Raw genomic sequence first — 19,295 nt, 5'->3', positions numbered from 1 at the left:
AAGCTCACTGTAACCTGGAACTCTTGGGCTGAAGGGATCCTCCCACTTCAGCCTCTCAAGTAGGTAGGAGTACAGGTATATACCACCACACCAGGCCAATATTTTACTTTTCAATTTTTTTCATAGAGTCATGGTCTTGTATGTTACCTGGGCTGGTCACAAAATCAGAGCCTGAAGTGATCCTCCCACCACAGCCTTCCAAAGTACTGGGAATACAAGCATGAGCCATTGAACCCAGCCTATCTTAAATATTTCTTAACCTCTCTTACGTTTTCTACATCTCCCTCTCTTTTGCATTTTTGACAGATTCTTCTGATAACTTTCTGTTTACTAATTTTCTCTTCGGCTTTGTCTAAACTGCTCTTAATTTGCTCTTAGTTTTGTTGTTGTTGGTTTTGTTTTTGATTTTTAGAAGATCCACTTTGTTCTTTTTCAGATAATCCAGACCATTTTAATAGATATTGTGCCCTGTAGACACTTTTCATCTTATAGTTTTTCTTTATTGATAGTAATAACATCTGCTGATATAATATCTGAAGTTTTTCAGGTATATTTATTATATTTGTTGTTTTTCTGCCTCTTGCCAGTGGTCCCTTGAACTTGTGTGTGCCTAATTGTTGCTGTTTCTCAAGGAGCTACTTATTCTCTTTGGAACATTATTTTCAGAATGGGGTTGCTTTTCAGAGAATATTTGCATTTGCTTCTTTCAGACCTTTAGGGGCATACATTCCAAAATTATTACCAACAAAATTTATAGCTTGAACTTTCTGAACAACCTAGTTGATGTGAATCTGGATGACAAATCACTGTGAGTTCTGGCTTATGGTTTAAAACGATCAGGGACAGGTTTATGCTTACCCTCAATTCTAGGGCACCTTTTCTTGCAGACCCTAGGGGTCAGGTTGTGGTTTATGTTTACCTCTGTTTTATCCTTATACTTATGGTATAGTTCTTTAGGGTGTCAGCTTAAAGGAGGATAACCTTCTATTTGAATCCTTGTCTGCATACTTTCAGATTCCCTTATTTAGCAAATTTCCACTAGACAATAGTTGCCTCAGTTCTGAGCTGCCCACATCTGGGTTGCATCTTTCATTTAGATTTTACTCTCTAATTCCTTACTCTATTGCCAGCTCTTTGATAATTTCATACATGCATACATACGTATGTGTGTGTGTATATACATACACACAGTTGTTTCCCAGTATTCATGAGGAATTGGTTCCAGAACACCCTCAGATACCAAAATCTGCAATTGCTTTAGTCACTTACATAAAATAACATAATATTTTCATATAACCTATGCACCTCGCATATACTTTAAAGCATCTCTAGATTACTTATAATACCTAATACAATGTAAATCTTATGTGAGTAGTTGTTATACGGTATTGTTTTTATTTGTATTATTTTTATTATTGTTTTGTTACATTTGTTGTTTTTAAAATATTTTTGATCTACAGTTGGTTGAATTTCCAGATACAAAAGGCTGACAGTTCACGTACACATATGCACACACACACACACGTATACATTACATCCAATATACTTGTTTGATAGTGTTACTTCAAAAACCTAGTATATAATCTTACATAGAACAAAATTCCTTCATAAATAAGCTTATAAAATAAAGTATCTTCTTGTACCCAGTGTCTCCAATTCTACAAATAAGTTGACATGCAACAAAAGATAACAAGAATCTGAGCTGAAAAGATTTTCTAATCCACGTATAGACTTGTTATTGAGATAGTTGCTAGCATCTGACTATGAAAATATTCCAGTGGCCTTCCAGAGTAGCGGCAATGTGAATCTAAATGGCCCTAATGTCCATGTGAAACTGTTACCCTGCTTGAGTTGAAACAATTTTTACTTAGAATAAAAAGCTGCATTTGAGATGCAACTTTTACATTTAAAAGTAATTGCAAAAACTGCAATGACTTGCCCAACCTATATGCAAAACATCAGTACTGTTAACAGGTGCTTAACTTTGTTACCACTCTGAAAGACACAAGAGAAAACATTCTGTGGTTAATGGCTGTAGGAAAGGGAGAAGGAAGGCTTCTTTTAATACCTGTTCTCCCACATACTTTCTGTAACTTTGAAATTTAGTTTTCCTGTCTCAAATTTGAGAAAATTGCCTATTATGTTCACTGTACAGGGTTGTTCAGAGATATATTGAAAAAATGTTATGCATACATCAAATATTTAAGCTATCAGCTGCAGCCTCCCACACAAGATGACACACTTCTGCCTGAGCTTCCACTGTCCTGATATCACCTGTACTGAGCTAAATTCAGGTCTAGGCAATTAAAGACAATTAAAAAATGATGCTGCACCAAGAGGCAAGTTGATGTTTTGCCAAATATCTTCTAAAATGGAATCCTGGGGAGGCTAGTCAGTCTATAATTAAGGGCATAAGATTGATATACAGAACTTTTAATTCTGTTTTATCACTTGGCCCTAGATATATTTATTCTCCACTTACTTTGTTTATGAAGAGTCCAAAAAGATAGTAAAGAGAATCAAGATGGGAACTGTACTAGTGGCCAGGAACTTAAAGTTTTCTATCACTGACTTGGAATAGCAAATTTTCCTGGGCCAATAGCACAGCCCTCCACCTGTGTCCCGAGGGTCAGTCACGGTCTCTTACAAATGAGGCTTCATCTAGGTGGCTCTGTTTCTATAATATAATGGCAGACGTAAAGTTTTTTTTTACATAAAAAAGGAGAAATTAACCATATATGATCATTTCTGCCCTTAGTATAACATATATGTTGCATACAAAAACACTAATCCAATACTGCACTGTGGGCTGGAAGGCACTTCCATTTGTAAGCTGACTTATGAGATATTGCAGTTTTTGCCTGTTATTTTGGAAAATGTTGATTTTCTCCTTTTTTTCTTCATTGCTTGGTCTCATCCTACTATATTACCACTCAACTAGGACAGTTTCTCAAATGTTTCTATCATGTGAATGTAAATATAATTTGCCTGATCACTTTTATTCAGGGCTTCTAAAATAACATTCTAATAAAATCAATTCCTAAGAATAATTTTGTTAATGATTAATAATTAAAATATCACATGTAATAAGATCCAGATACTTTATGAGCTTAGTATCTAACCCTCAATACCATGCTGTTTCCCTGTTAACATAGGTGAGAAACTGTTTATTTAGAAATAAGAGGTCATTTACCAAAGGTGAAATTGTAGAGATTGAAACCTATGTTCATCTGATACCGAAACTCAAGTTCAACTTCACTACAACACCTCGGAAAATACCATTGAGTTAATGGTATTTCATGCTTATTGACAGACGAATTGACAAGGCACCTCGAATATATTCTACTTTCATTATTAAAAAATATCTTCAGAAAAAGGAAGATACTAATTTGTATAGTGACAGCATCACCCACAAGTAGGGGTAGCACTTTATTTTCTTCCAAACATTTTCTGTTATGTAAACATAGGCATTATGCGTTTCTACAGGAATTTATTCTGTCTCTTAAGGAATAGAGCAAAATCACTATTTGCCTCAGGATTTCCGTTGGAACTGGACATTTCAGTTTTACATTAGCTATCATTAGAGTCACTGAATTTGGAAAGTACTGATTTATAAACCTCTCCACCTTATAATCCCAGCACTTTGGGAGGCCAAGGAGGGTGGATAATCTGAAGTCAGAAGTTTGATACTAGCCTGGCCAACATGAGGAAATGTTGTCTCTACTAAAAATACAAAAATTAGCCGGATATGATGGTGAGCACCTGCAATCCCAGCTACTCGGGAGGCTGAGGCAGGGGAATCACTTGAATCCAGGAGGTGGAGGGTGCAGTGAGCCAAGATTGTGCCACTGTACTCCGTCCTGGGTGACAGAGTAAGACTCTGTCTCAATAAACAAACAAACAAATAAATAAATACAAATAGAAAACTCGCCATAAGTTATTCAATGTTGAAAATTAGATATTTTATCTAGTCACACTAAGTTAGAAAATTTTACACTATATAACCTATTTAAATATATTTCTAAAAGCGAAGCATTTTCTTGGAAGCTAGGGCCCTGGTACACACCTCTGTATTCCTAATGCCAAGGGCAATGCCTAACACAAATTGGGAATTCAATAAATATTTGGTGTCCTGAAATGTTGACACATTTTCCCAGAAAGCGCCTTCAAAGGTCATTTTCCTATTAGACCTTATGAACTGTTCAGAGTAAAGCATGTCTTAAAATATAAATATAAAACTAACTGGACTAGAAGTAGATGAAATATAAACGCAGAGAAAGGCAATAAGAAAAATCAGAGAGTAAGGCAAAAGATCAACTTTTCAGTACCTAATCATGACACTTCTTAATTATCATTAATAAGTACTACAGGGGGCCCGTGTAAGGGCATTAGTACATTTATTGGTCATTTTATTCATTGTCGTTTTACATATGCTTTGGTGCTGTGTTTTAATTCAGCAGATGACAGTTGAGGTAATATGTTTGTCAGTATATTGGTGAGTTCTGATCATAGTGTTTTTGCTGTCATTTTTTGGTTCTATAGTATTTGCTCTGAAATTTTAAACCACATCTATTTTCCCCTTCAAGAAGTAAATATAGCTCATTGAACACACCTGCAGCTCTAGTGGTTTCTGCATCTTTCTTCGTAGTCAGAGCCTGGCCTACACGCCAGGAACCATGTCGAAGGGACCTGCAGTTGGTATTGATCTTGACACCACATACTCTTGTGTGGGTGTTTTCCAGCATGGAAAAATAGAGATAATTGCTAATGTTCAGGGAAATTGGACACTCCAAGCTATGTCACCTTTACGGACACTGAATGATTGATCCACGATGCTGCAAAGAATCAAGCGCAATGAACCCCACTAACATGGTTTTTGATGCCAAACATCTGATTGGACGCAGATTTAATGATGTTGTTGTCTAGTCTGATATGAATCATTGGCCCTTCATGATGGTGAATGATGCTGGCAGGCCCAAGGTCCAGGTAGAATACAAGGGAAAGAGCAAAAGCTTCTATCTAGGGACGGTATTCTCTGTGGTTCTGACAAAGATGAAGGAAATTGCAGAAGCCTACCTTAGAAAGATTGTTACCCATGCTGTGGTCACAGTGCCAGCTTACTTTAATGACTTTCAGCATCAGGCTACCAAAGATGCTGGAACTACTGCTGGCCTCAATGGACTTAGAATTATCAGTGAGCCAACTGCTGCTGATATTGCTTATGGTTTAGACAAAAAGTTTGGAGCTGAAAGAAACCTGCTTGTCTTTGACCTGGGAGATGGCACTTTTGATATGTCAATTCTCACTATTGAGAATGGAATCTTTCAGGTAAAATCTATAGGCAGACACACCCACTTTGGTGGAGAAGACTTTGACAACCAAATCGACAGCCAGTTTATTGCTGAGTTCAAGCACAAGCATAAGAAGGACATCAGTGAGAAGAGAGCTGTAGGATGCTTCTGTCTTGCTTGTGAACATGCTAAGCATACTCTCTCTTCCAGCAACCAGGCCATTTTTGAGATAGATTCTCTCTATGAAGGAATCAACTTCTGTATATTCATTACCTGTGCCCCATTTGAAGAATTGAATGCTGACCTGTTCCATGGCACCCTGTGCTCTGTAGAGAATGCCCTTCAAGTTGCCAAACTGTGCAAGTCAGATTCATGATACTGTCCTGGTTGGTGGTTCTACTCATATCCCCAAGATTCAGAAGCTTCTCTAAGACTTACTCGATGAAAAAGAACTGAATAACAGCATCAACCCTGATGAAGCTGTTGCTTATGGTGCAGCTGTCCAGGCAGCCATCCAATCTGCAGACAAATCTGAAAATGTTCAAGACTTGCTGCTCTTCGATGTCACTCCTCTTTCCCTTGGTATTGAAACTGCTGGTGGAGTCATAACCATCTCATCAAGCATAACACTACTGTTCCTACCAAGCAGACACAGACCTTCATTATCTATTCTGACAACCAGCCTGGTATGCTGATTCAGGTTTATGAAGGTGAGTGTGCTATGACCAAGGATGACAACCTGCTTGACAAGTTTGAACTCACAGGCATACCTCCTGACCCCATGGTGTTCCTCAGATTGAAGTCCCTTTTGGTCATGATGCCAATAGCAGCCTCAATGTCTCTGCTGTGAACAAGAGTACAGGAAAAGAGAACAAAGATTGCTATCACTAATGATATAGGCCGTTTGAGCAAGGAAGACATTGAATATATGGACCAGAAAGCTGAGAAGTACAAAGCTGAAGCTGAGAGGCAGAGGGACAAAGTGTCATCCAATAATTCACTTGAGTCCTATGAGTTCAACATGAAAGCAAGTGTCAAAGATGAGAAGCTTCAAGGCAAGATTAATGATGAGGACAAACAGAAGATTCTGGACAAGTGTAATGAAATTATCAACTGGCTTGATAAGAGTCAGGCTGCCAAGAAGGAAGAATTTCAACATCAGCAGAAAGAGCTGGAGAAAGTCTGCAACCCCATCATTACCAAGCAGTACCAGAGTGCAGAAGGAATGGGGGATTCCCTGGTGCTGGAGCTCCTCCCTCTAGTGGTGCTTCTTCAGGACCCACCATTGAAGAGGTTGATTAAGCCAACATAAATATAGCATAAATATATAAATGTAGCATTGTTCCACACATGTAAAACATTGAAGGACCTACATTTGCAGCAAATTCTGTGGCAGTTTTTAAAAGTTCAGCTGCCATAGTAAGTTACTGGGCATTCTCAATACTTGACTATGGAACATATGCACAGGGAAGAGAAATAACATTGCACTTTATAAGCACTGTATTGTAGGTGGAAAATGCAATGTCCTAAATAAAAATATTTAAAATAGGCACAAAAATATATAATTTAACACGGTGTTAAGAATATATCTCTAAAAGTTACAGAGATATAAGCACTTGCAGTTTTTGTAAATTAGTGACAAAATGCAATCATGAAGTTATAACTACAATAAAATTGGGCTTCTCTAGTTCCCTTAAAAGTTGGGTTGGCATTATGACTATATATAGTAATTATGAAAACAATCCTCTATGTGGCAATTTGGGAGCTGGGAAAATATCCCATCTACTTTATTATAATAATTTAATTTGTACCATTGTGAGCCTATTCTTACCAATTGACTAGGGAGATATGTACCTCTTCTGAACTTCTTAACCACCTATTATTTATTCAATGCATTCCATCATTAGCACATAACCTCATGTTGTTCATTATTGTTTATATAAATTTCTGCCTCCCAGCAATACGCACAAACACACATATGCATACACACAATTATATTATAAACTCCTTCATAAGCAGGGATTGGGATTAATGCATATGACATTCCACTCTGTTTTGTTCAGTGCTGACAAAGAGCAGATACTCAATAAGTGTCTGTATTGTTTGTGGTTTGACCCATGTGTTATAATAGTTTAACAATGATTTTTGTTTTCCTTGATAATTATTAGAACATCTCTATCCTAGAGGCTTCTGTGTTCACAGTGACTGCTTAAAGTGTTAAAAATGATGGCATTTGGACACAGTGTCAGATGGGATGGGAGGCCTCTAGGTAAAATAAAGGTTTAATTTCATTTAGATATCTGTTTCAAAAGGGATTTAGAAACCAAAGCTAAGTGCACAAAGTGAAAGGCGTTTTGGAAATTGTATGGTTTATTTAATCAGTTTCTAAAGAACTTGTTTAATTCTAGTTTCTGAGTAGATTCTGTGGTTGCCGTTGTCTTATTTTGCTAACTAAAATATGTAATATAGATAATATGCAATTGCAATTTTGGGAATAAATTCATCATATTTTTCAGCACAAGTGATCTCCAAAATATCTGCTCATTTTTCTAAAAGTGCACTGATAAATATAACTGTTATTCTTGATAAAAGATATGATTCCATGGTATCTTAAAAATTGTCTGTTTTTAGATGATTTAAGAGTCTGTATTCTAATTTAACCAAGATGACTTTAAAATTTAAAATTTAACTTTTGGAAAACTGACACATGATATATATTTGGCTATTCCCAATAACAATACATTATTTTGCTTTAACTCCCACAAAGCTGTTTTTTCATGTAGTTTCCCTTATAAAACTGGCTCTTACTACGAAAATGAAGTAAACCTTGTTGCAGTAATATTGCTTTATTTTGGGATTTGAGTGGGAAGAAGGGTAAATATTTCCATTTTACCAATATCATGTGTACCAGTTTTTAACTCTGATTTAAGGTTCTTTCCATTAAACTGGTTATGATGGGAAAGAGGGAAAGAAGTTCTTGTGTACCTGATTTTCAGGGTAAGGAAAACAAAAATGTTAAGCTCAGTTACTGAAAACAATTTTTACTTGCTCCATATACCTGCTTAAGAAAGGCTTTAGAATAATCATATTTTAGAGACAAAGTCAAATTTAGAAACATCTAACCAAATCCTCTCATTTCACAAAGGGTCAAAGAAGCCAAATGACTGAACCTAGATTACACAGTTAATGGAAAAAGCTGAAAACTGAAGGTAGGCCTTCAACTCTACCATCCCTTAGTATTAACCAACTGAAGGAAAATGTAAAAATGCAGAATGGTGAAATAGCTCACAACAAAGAGTAATTCATCAAGAGTCTGGCATCCCAAAGTAAATCCAAGTTACATTATTGATGCTTTGCCTAATAATTTTATATCCCTACCAACTCTCCTCACTGACCTTGGCCCTTTCTAAATTTATTGTTTTCCTAGTCTCAGCTTTTGCTGCATCTTTTGGGCCCCAGGCTAACCTAGAATTATTAGCTTTTGTTGGACAAGACGTGAGTAGGGCTGTTTCTTAAGCCAGAAGCTATAGTGATTTCCCTTGATCCCATAAACATGTACAAGTCTCCCCCACAATTAAAGTACTTATGAGACTTTTTGTCTCCCTCTGAAAAATGTTTCCTCTCTCAAAGTTCAGAATCAAGCCCCGCTCCACACACATGCAAAAAAACCTAGTTACATAAAAAACAAATGCAAAATGTGAATCTTGTCTGATACCTAATTTACATGAAGCAGCTCGTTTATATCCTAATTTGAGCCAATTATTAAAAGTGAATACTGATTAGGTAGCAGATGATATGAAGTAATCATTTTAACTTTGTATGGTAGAATCTTGTTATGGTGTTATGTTTAAAACGTCATTATAATTCAAGGTGTATTAAGAAGTACTTACCAGAGCAGGACTTCTAGAATGGCAGGATGGGAACCTTGGTAAATTCTTTCTCTCACAGAAGCTATAAAAATACTTGCAAAACTACAAAAATCAACTGTTTTAGAATTCTGGAAATTAACCAAAGATATAGATTTAGCTTAAAGGATATTCATTTAAAAAAGGTTTACCAAACTTCGGTTAGAACAGTGGGATCTATGTTGTTTTAACCTGGGGCTACTTTTATTTCCCTCTCACCACAGTAATGGAGCACAGTAACCATGAAAAGCTGACACCCAGTCAAGTGCGGACTGATTTGTTTTGGAGCTTCATGTAAAGCCCCATCCTTAGAACACTCAATATTTCAACAGTATTTCCAATAGTTTATTTGAAACACATTATTCCCAGGGCTTTGGGCTATTTATCCTGACTCTGAGTTCACTTCTTCAGAAAAAGCCTTATCTCCAGAGTTTTGCAAACAGTAACATGAGCTGAATTCAACAACATTGCAGTTGCCTAAGCCTGTGAACTCAGTTGTAACAAACAAGAAGCTGGCTAAAAATTTAAAAGGAATACGTTGGTAATGGGAAAAGGACCAACATAAGAAACTCTAAAATGCTCCAACATATTTCAGGAGATCTAAAAGGCTGCACAAATGCGTGTGCCTGCACACGTGCCCAAGAAAGCTCAGAGAGGACATCAACAACTCATCTCTGTCTAACTTTGATGCCAGACTCAAGCAGGAAGTAAAAGTGAATATTAACTTGTGAATTCTCTGAAATTTAAAGGTGCAATCTCCAACAAAAATCTCCTTGGAACAGGGTGGAAGAAAAACTAGCTCATAGCACTTAATAGAATATTCTGAACAATCATTAGCTGACTACAAACAATGCTTATTCAGGGGCAACTCTTAATAAGTAAGGCTTAAAAAGAAAAACAAATATCAAAGGAAAATGCTACCAGAGAAAATAGCAGCCACACATTGCAAGGAATACAGAATCTGTAGAAGTATTCTAGGAAAGTAACTGAAGCAAGCAAGAAAGAGGACCAAATCTCATAAACAACAATAAACACTAGAGATTGTCGTAGATCTGATTTCAGACACTACAATATGTTATTTAAAATATTCCAGTTTCAACAACAAATTGCAAGACATGCAAAGAAACAGGAAAGTATGCCAGGTGTAGTGGCTTATACCTGTATTTCTAGCATTTTGGGAGGCCAAGGTGGGCGGATCACTTGAGGTCAAGAGTTTGAGACCAGTCTGACCAACATGGTGAAACCCTGTCTCTACTAAAAATACAAAAAATAACCGGGTGTCGAAGCAGGCACCTGTAATCCCAGCTGCTCTGCGGGCTGAGGCATGAGAATCACTTGAACCCAGGGGACGGAGATTGCAGTGAACTGAGATCGCACCACTGCACTCCAGCCTGGGGGACAGTGAAACTCCATCTCAAACAAACAAAACAAAAAAACAAAAAAACAAAAAAAAAAAGAAAGAAAAAGAAAAAGGAAAGAAAAGAAACAAGAAAGTATGGCATATAGGCAGGAGTAAAAGAAGTCAATAGAAAATGTACTGAGGGGGTCCAGATGATGGACTTAACACATAAAGAGTTTAAATCAGCTATGTAAATACATTTGAAGAACTAAAGAAGATCATCTTTAAAGAATTAAAGAAAACTATGATGATAATGCTCACCAAATAGAGAAAATCAATACAGAGATACAAATTAATATTTAAAAAGCAAACATTTCGAAGTTGAAAAGCACAATAACTGAAATGGTAAATTCATTAGATAGGCTTAATAGTACATTTTGGAAGGCATAAGAAAGAAACAGTAAACTTGAAGATAAGTCAAAAAAGATGATCCCATATGAAGAACAAAGAGAATAAAGGAAAATGGACAGAGCCTCAGAGGCCTGTGAGGCACCACGAAATTATGCATAACAGGAGTCCAGAAGGATAGGATAGAAAGACACAGAAAGGATATTTGAAGAATCAGTGGCTGAAACTTGCCCAAATTTTATAGAAAACACTAATTTACACATCCAAAAGCTCAATGAACACCAATTAGGATAAATGCAGAGATACACACGTAGATACTTCATAGTTTAGTTGAAAGGCAATGACAAACAGCAAATTTGTACCCTAGAACTTAAAGTATAATAAAAAAAAAGCAAGTAAAAGAAAATAAAAACATGGTAAAAAAATCCAAAAAAGAATTTAATGAGTAATAATAACCATCTTACTTAATTATGTTATGCTTAATTGCTTGGCATATAGTTGGAACCCAATATACTGTACGTATATCTATTATTATTAGCTTTATTTTTGTTATTGTGATTGTATTCATAGCATAACATCATTTCATCAAGGTCACAGCTTTGCTGTAGTAGTCACGGAATAAAAAAAAGGCAGTAAGTAAGAAAGTAAAGTGAGTCTAGGTTTAAATTTGCTGTTCCACTACTTTTTTCTTTATTTACTCTTTTATTTTTTTCTATTAATTATCACCTATGTGTACTGTCAAATTAACTGCTTTTTTCCAAATAGTTTTAACACTTGTCTGAAAAAAAAATTCTAGGGAACATGAGGTAAGGCTAGAAGTGTCATATAATGGCACTTGCAATCTCTTGTAAGACCTTTTGCTTACTTAAAAGTATAAATTGAACAGCTCTTAATTTCATTGTTAGAATAGTTTGCAACACAATAAAGTACAGTCTTAGACTCTCTCACTACAGTTGCCGTCTTTTGTTTAGTCATTTATGTAACTAATTAAATAGAGCTTGCAATGATGTATAAACAATATTATGTCACTGAAAATGAAACTTTCAGGTGAACAATCCATAGTAAAAGCCAATTGAGTAATTTGTCATAGTATTACATGCTAAAGAGTTTATAAAACATTGGTCTTCAATAATTGCCTTAATATTTTTCAATGAAGTAAGTTTGAGGAAGTGGCCATTTAATTTTCCTATTCCACTTAAATGACAAGAAACTTACCTTACTCTGTTGTATTTAAACTCATAAAATATACATGTATGTTACATTATGTTACGTTATGTTAAACTATATTACATTATATTTGAACCAATATACTACTTCCAGAACATTTGTTTTGGTACATGTGAAAATATGTAATTTATATTTTTACATGTATAATATCTTTTTGCTTGTAGATAGTGGTTTGGTTTAATGTAATACTAAAAATAATAATAACCTTAAAATTGTATAGAAAGTTAAAATTTACTAAATATTTTCACATTCACCTTTTAATATTCACAAATACCTGTGAAGTAGATGCTAAGTGAGATGTTATAGGTTAAAATACTTATCAAGATAGGTACACAATGAAAGCTAGTCATTTATAAAAGAGAATCTAGTTTGTAGAGATAACCAGTGACTTACCAAAATCAAAATATTAGTATGACATTACTTAAGAGTCATTTGATCAAAAAGACTTAGTTAAAAAAGAGTATTTCTTAGCCAGAATTAATGCTAAAGGCTATGAAACTACCACATTTTAAATATATCATTAATGTATTAATATTTAGCATTTATATAATTTTCTACTGAACAATTTCCTTTCTATTAGTATCCAAACAAATTATACTATAATGTTTAGTGGACATAATTTGTCATTTTAATTATTTACTCCAATTGCCCTTCAACAGAACACTGAGGTTGATTACAATGGTAATCACTTTCTTTCATTTAAAGGGGAATTAATTCCCCTTTCAAGTTTTGTTCTACAGAATTTTGAGGAGAAAATAGTTTTTTTCTTAGCCAGTGAAGGCTTTTATGTTCTAAGATCGAACTTGATCTAGAATAAGAAAACCTCTTGCTCTGCAGAAGATGGCCTGATTTAATTATCCTATATGTACTCTAAGTACTGACTCAGAATACTCTTTCTGCTTCATTGTAAATAGAGTAAAAATCCACAATTGCCATGATCTTACAATTACATAAAAAACAACAATATAAAATCTTCAGTGGTTTGGCTAATTTGCAATTGTACATGTTCCCATAAAGACTTGTATATCCCATAACATGTTACTACAGAATAAAAATACAAATAAACAGGATGAAAATAAAAATTCTATCTCCAATATCTATGTTACTAAGTATTTCTCAGTGAAAGAACCCCATTGGAAAATCAGTCTCATTCTTGATTGTCTTGTTGATGCTCTTCTTTAAAAAGAAAGAATGGCATTGGGTCATGGGAAAACTTAATTCATTATGTTTACTTTGGGGATTCGATGTTAAGTGAACATTGAGTAAGCAGCTTGTATTTACTGTATTTTGAATGCAAAATAACTAAATGGCAAATATTTTTTATTTTGATATGTTTTATTTGAAACACAAAACAGACTTCAGCATACAAGGAGTATGGAAATTTGACTAAAGAGGAAAAGAAAAAAACTAACTTAATGATTAGTCCAGTGAACCATTTACTACACAGTTCAAGCACTCCGTTAGGCGTATATACAGAAAAATGTGAACTTTCTTTCTTTCTTTCTTTTTTTCCGAGGCTCACTCTATCACCAGGCTGGAATGCAGTGGTGCAATCTCGGCTCACTGTAAACTCTGACTTTCTGGTTCAAGCGATTCTCCTGCCTCAGCCTCCTGAGTAGCTGGGATTACGGGCATGAGCCACCACGCTAACTAATTTTTGTATTTTTAGTAGAGACGGGATTTCACTACGTTGGCCAGGATGGTCTCGATCTCCTGATCTCGTAATCTGCCCGCCTCCCAGAGTGTTGGGATTACAGGCCTGAGCCATCTATTTGGCATATGAAAGACATCTTTCAATATTGAGTTACTGCCCTTTAAGATAAAGGCTTAGTAGGCTATTTTTATTTATCACGTAATGTTTAAGAGTGAGGATTATGGATATATAGTCCTTTCATTCTAAGCAAAACTTTTTCTAATGTTCACTTAGATGGCAACAAGGAAAAAATGTCTTCTGAGTTATTAAATTAATATGTAATTAATTAGTAGGTTTTTCATCTATGATCTCTTGCTGGGACTAACCAAACTGATTATAAAGATTATAGGAGCATAAAAGCACATATGAAATGTAACACTACTGTATGAAATAGAAATTCTTATTTTCATTTCCCTATTGAGAAAAGCACCAAACTTATACCTTCATAATGATACTTTCAGATTTTGAGTAACTTGTTCAAAGTGGTATAACTAGGTATCTTAATTATGGAATCTTAAGACATAAAAGCCAACCTCAAAAAAATCTAATTCAAGCTCTTATTCCAGTCATAAATTCCTTGCATAACCACTAGTGGTGGCTGGTGGTGTCCTCTCTTTGAAAGATAGAGCTTTTATCGAACGCTAAGCTGATTCTTTCTATATCTTTTACCATTCATCTTGTTTTTGTCTTTGGAAGCATATGAGCATGAAAATTCTTCAAGTCTTTGAAGATATGATCCCTTCCATTTCTCTTTAATTCCATTTCTAATCGCATGATAGCAGAGGCATTACAATCTGGGCCTTCAAACTGCCTTAGGCGGGTGTTAATAGAGTCTGAACTGAACTGAAACAAAATTATTTTGAGTAAAGCAATAATTCTAAAACAATGTGCATCAGCTAGGATAATGTACAGTACTAATAAGTGTCCAACAACTATTAACTGTTAGTATTATAGTAAGGCATGGAGAAGTTACCCTTAAATATAGAAAAGACTATTTCCTTAGTTATGTTACTCTGTTTCTAGAGCTATATCAAGACATGAAGCAAGAATCAACGTATTTTTTTTTCCATGGGTCGGTGGCAGATATGGAATTCTGGCCAGCTGGGAAAATGGGACCTTTAAATACCACTGATATGAAGATGGATATTAGCCTTTTGTGGTACTAAAATGAGGTAAAATTGTGTACCTCAATGTATCTCATCTGCAAAGTGGGAAAAATATAAAACTGTACTTACACATTGGTTGTGTGGATTGAATAAGATAAATGGACAGAGTAAGTGTTCAATTAAAGTTAGCTATTATAATTCTTGTTATAATCATTTCCTTCACCCTCATCATTAAACCCAGTCAAAAGGCTCTTGGGATAGACATACAGGCTTTGTGGGGAAAGTCCATGATGTCAGGGCTGAGACTTAGCTTTCTAGGAATTGGCACATTAGCAGATAATATAAAAATCACTGAAAGTTTCCAAGGCTGGGCATGGTGGCTCATGCTTGTATTCTCAGCACTTTGTGAAGCTGAGGTAGGTAGATTGCTTTAGCCCAGGAGTTCACCAGCCTGGGCAACATAGTGAAACCCTGTGGAAAGAAAGGAGAGGAATGAAAGAAAGGAAAGGAAAGGAAGGAAGGAAGGAAGGAAGGAGAGAAAAAAGAGAGAAAGGGAAAGAAAAGAAAGAGAGAAAGAAAGAAAAAAGAGAAAGAGAAAGAAGGAAAGAAAGGAGGAAGGAAAAAGGAAAGACAACGAAAGAAAGAGGAGGGAGAGAAAGAAAGCAAGAGAAAGAAAGAAAGAAAGAAAGAAAGAAAGAAAGAAAGAAAGAAAGAAAGAGAAAGAAAGATTCCATGAAGGAATGAGATTTAAGAAGAAAAATAAAAAATGAGGAGAATCTTCAAATCATCAGTACTGGACACTCCAGAGGAAACTCTAATCTTACTTCAGAAGTCAGAGGACGTCTCCTCTTAAGGAAGAAAATGCAGGAGGTGTGTCCCATAGTTGGCAGTAGAACACTGATAGTATTTGAACTTTTCGTGCATTGTTTTCTCTACGGATTAAATAAGGATAGTACATGTATAACACTTGGAACAATGTCTGGCCCTGAGCAAAAACTCAGGTGTTGGCTGTTATTATTTAGCTTTGACAGTGCTGCCTATCTGCCTGCAGGAAAACTATTTTTGCAAGCAGAACTGGAATGTTAACTAAAATTACATGATTTATTTATTTTGTGTATTTATTGGAGAATTAAACCAGTAATTAATATGTAAAACTCGTACATTTCTAAGGAGGATAGAAGAGAGAAACAGCAAAGGATAACCAGAGTTAGAAAACTCTAGATATAAGAAGAAAAAATCAGGACGTCTGCATTATAATTTAAATATACTGATGCCATTATTCTTTTCATACTTAGAATTGAAATTTATCCGGTAAATAAATTTTTTTCTCTAGGATAAATAGCCCACAGTGAAGTGATTAAGGATATTGGTAAAGGGAAAGGGCATATTGGGAGAAGATATTTCAACCCCAAAGTAATAATTCACAAGTGAAGATGTGTGGGCCTGGGAATTTCCAGGAATGTCACCTTATGAACTGATTTGCAAAGGGGAAGGAGGCCTTCATTTATCCATTTAAAAAAAAAAGACCAGATATAGGAGTAGCTGCTAGGTATATACAAGTACACAAGACTGAGCAGTTACTGCTAAGCTTTTCAGAGGGAAGTTTTTTGGTGAATGCCTGAGGACAGGAATTAAGGCATCAGTAAATAGACTTAAGATCAGCTCAATGGAATATGTAAGCCCTGTAGATGACAACCATAAGTAAAAAAGAAAGATAAGAGATAGCTGTTTTACAGAGAGACTCTGTGAAGGGGACAGGGACAAGTATTGCTTTTTCAATGTTTAGATAACAAAGTGTGCCACAGTTATAAAGGGGCATTTTCCTAATTTACTCAAGGAACACAGCTAAGTACACTGAAGACTGAAACAAATGCAGCATCATGTGGTCTCTTGAGGGTTTGTAGATTTGGCAGCCCTCGGTGACAGCACTCTGGAGAGGTAACCAGCATTCTCATGGAAGGCACCGGTGGTGAAATGGCAAAGCATCTACAGAGACCACAATGCCTGGTGGGAGACTGTGGATGCCCAACAGACATGGCGGTACTCAGCAGATGCTGAGCAAATGATGATGGATACCCATGGCAGATGATGGATGCCCAGCAGATACTGTAAATGATGGGAGGTGATGCTGGATACTTGTGCGCTCCATGAAAGCCCAGAGGAGTTGCAGCAATGCATCATGAAAATTGATTGCTCATGATCATATATGAGAACCCCTGTGGACTTCTAGAAGTGCTTAGTGGAAAATGAGTATACTTTTTCTGGAAGGCTGGACAACAAGTCAGTGAATGTGCAGTATCAACATGAAAGCTATCTCTTCTGTGCTCACAGCTCTGATGCCTGTCACAAATGTAAACACTTTTAGGAACCAGGTAGGTAGTATCAGTGGGTAGGACAGCTGGGTCTAAGAAGATGGGGAGTGGTAGAAAACACGGCAAGGTTAGAACTCACTCTTAAAAGGGATTCAAATTATAAAGTTTAAAAAGTGTTGGCTAAGTCAAAACAAAATTTATCTGCAGGCAAAATTCAGCCAAAGTGCCACTAGAACAATTTGTTCCAATGCCCTAGAGCTTGATATGTCATCTATCTAGGGATGTGGTACCACCTTTATTCACATAAGAAAATTGTTTTACTTTGAGAATGAATTCTAGTTATACAAATTTTGGAGGTATTTAATATATATGAGAAGATTGTCTTCTATCATTCATTAATCATTTCAAAGAAATCAGGGAGTTTCTGGTTATTACATGTTTATTTTCATAAACTGTATATGTTTAGGACATATAGGACAACTTAGACTCCATAGAATAACTTTTGATGGAATTCTTGAAAATGCCTAGGGATGACAGTGGAAAATATGATGGATCTATACTTTCTAGATCTGGTCCCAAACCTTCTTTCCCAAATGTAGTTCTGGACTCTAGGTTTGATGATATCAACCTTTAATAAAAAGGCATACATCTCTAGCAAAAGGGGATTAGGATTTAAGGAATTCTTCAAAAGAAATGAAGACAAAATTAGAAACACTTCAGAAAGATTTATAAACATATATTCCATTTTAATGGATAACTAAATTTCAAAGATAATTCATTCTCATATATATATATATATATATATATATATATATATATGGAGAGAGAGAGAGAGAGAGATACAAAGAGAGAGACAGAGAGAGAGAATAATTTTTTGGAGGACAGGGTGCCTTGTTAGGCAGTTCTATGTTTTAATGTAGTTATTCATTAAAGGAGCATTCTGAGTGACATATAACATGAAGCAATGACTACAAGCAAGGGCTTTGGAGTTTGTTAGGCCTATGCTTAATAATCAGTTGTGCTACTGAAACGTTCTAAGGTCTTGGACATATTGCTTAACTCTTCTATACATTCCTTTATTTAAAATATGAAAAAATAGATAATACACATTCCTTTGGAAGAGTTAAATTAGTGAACACATGAGAAATTCTTTGCAGAATGCCCGGGGAAATAGTATGTTCTCAGTTAATGTATTTATTTTTAATGTAAAGATGAAATGAGTTGATTATAGTCTAGGGCTTTACATAGTTACTAGTCAACAATTTTAGTTCTCTCCCTTCCAGTACTCAAATCCTTCCAAATTCCCATGAACATACTTAACCAGTTGGTTAGTTTACTTTGTACATAGATTATCTTATGTTTTAATAAAAAGCAACCTTTTGATAACTTCCACAGGAATTTTAGCTACCAGACTTATTCTGATTCACAGGTTTTTTGATTCAGGTGAACAGAAAACCAAGCCTAATACATTTACATTCTCAAAGGATTCAAATTAAGTATTTAGGTAATTATTACTACTAGCCCTAACTTAAAAGGATAAGCAAAAAACTATAAAGAATTTTAATTGTCTTAAAATTATATTGGTGTTGACTTGCTTTAATTCATTAAAATGGCTTTAATTAATTACATTTTGTAATTTCCAATTTCTGAAAGCACTTCCTCTAATTAAGAAAAAATGCATAATGCATTTCCATAACAAAGTAAACTAAAATCTACTTCTGGCACAGATGTTTGACTGCGTGGGTTGCATGCTAGTAATGAAGTAAGAAACCTATGTCTCCTATATCCTCTGTATGTCTAGTTTGGTTGAGATCTTGCAAATGATTATAAATATGCTGTTGTCTGAAAAGAAATTATGGCTATTAGAAAGAGGATGTGGGCCAGATGTGGTAACTCATGCCTGTAATCACAGCAGTTTGGGAGGCCGAGGTGGGAGGATTGCTTGATCCCAGGACTTTGAGACCAGCCTGCGCAACACAGTGAGACCCTATCTCTACAAATAAATAACAACAAC

General features: G+C 35.4%; 1 protein-coding gene and 1 pseudogene across 2 annotated transcripts in view; one reads left to right on the top strand and one right to left on the bottom strand.

The window, feature by feature from the left end:
- HTR2C (5-hydroxytryptamine receptor 2C) overlaps nt 1-19,295 on the bottom strand; it is a 293,407-nt gene that overhangs the window by 134,109 nt on the left and 140,003 nt on the right. The gene's annotated exons all lie outside the window — the stretch shown is intronic.
- On the top strand, nt 6,220-6,593 carry LOC100387116 (heat shock cognate 71 kDa protein pseudogene; annotated as a pseudogene).

This window comes from Callithrix jacchus, chromosome X, assembly GCF_049354715.1.
Source record: "Callithrix jacchus isolate 240 chromosome X, calJac240_pri, whole genome shotgun sequence".
Classification (NCBI taxonomy): domain Eukaryota; kingdom Metazoa; phylum Chordata; class Mammalia; order Primates; family Cebidae; genus Callithrix; species Callithrix jacchus.
Note: the sequence above shows the minus strand (reverse complement) of the source record. Positions and strands in the feature narration are given on the sequence as shown.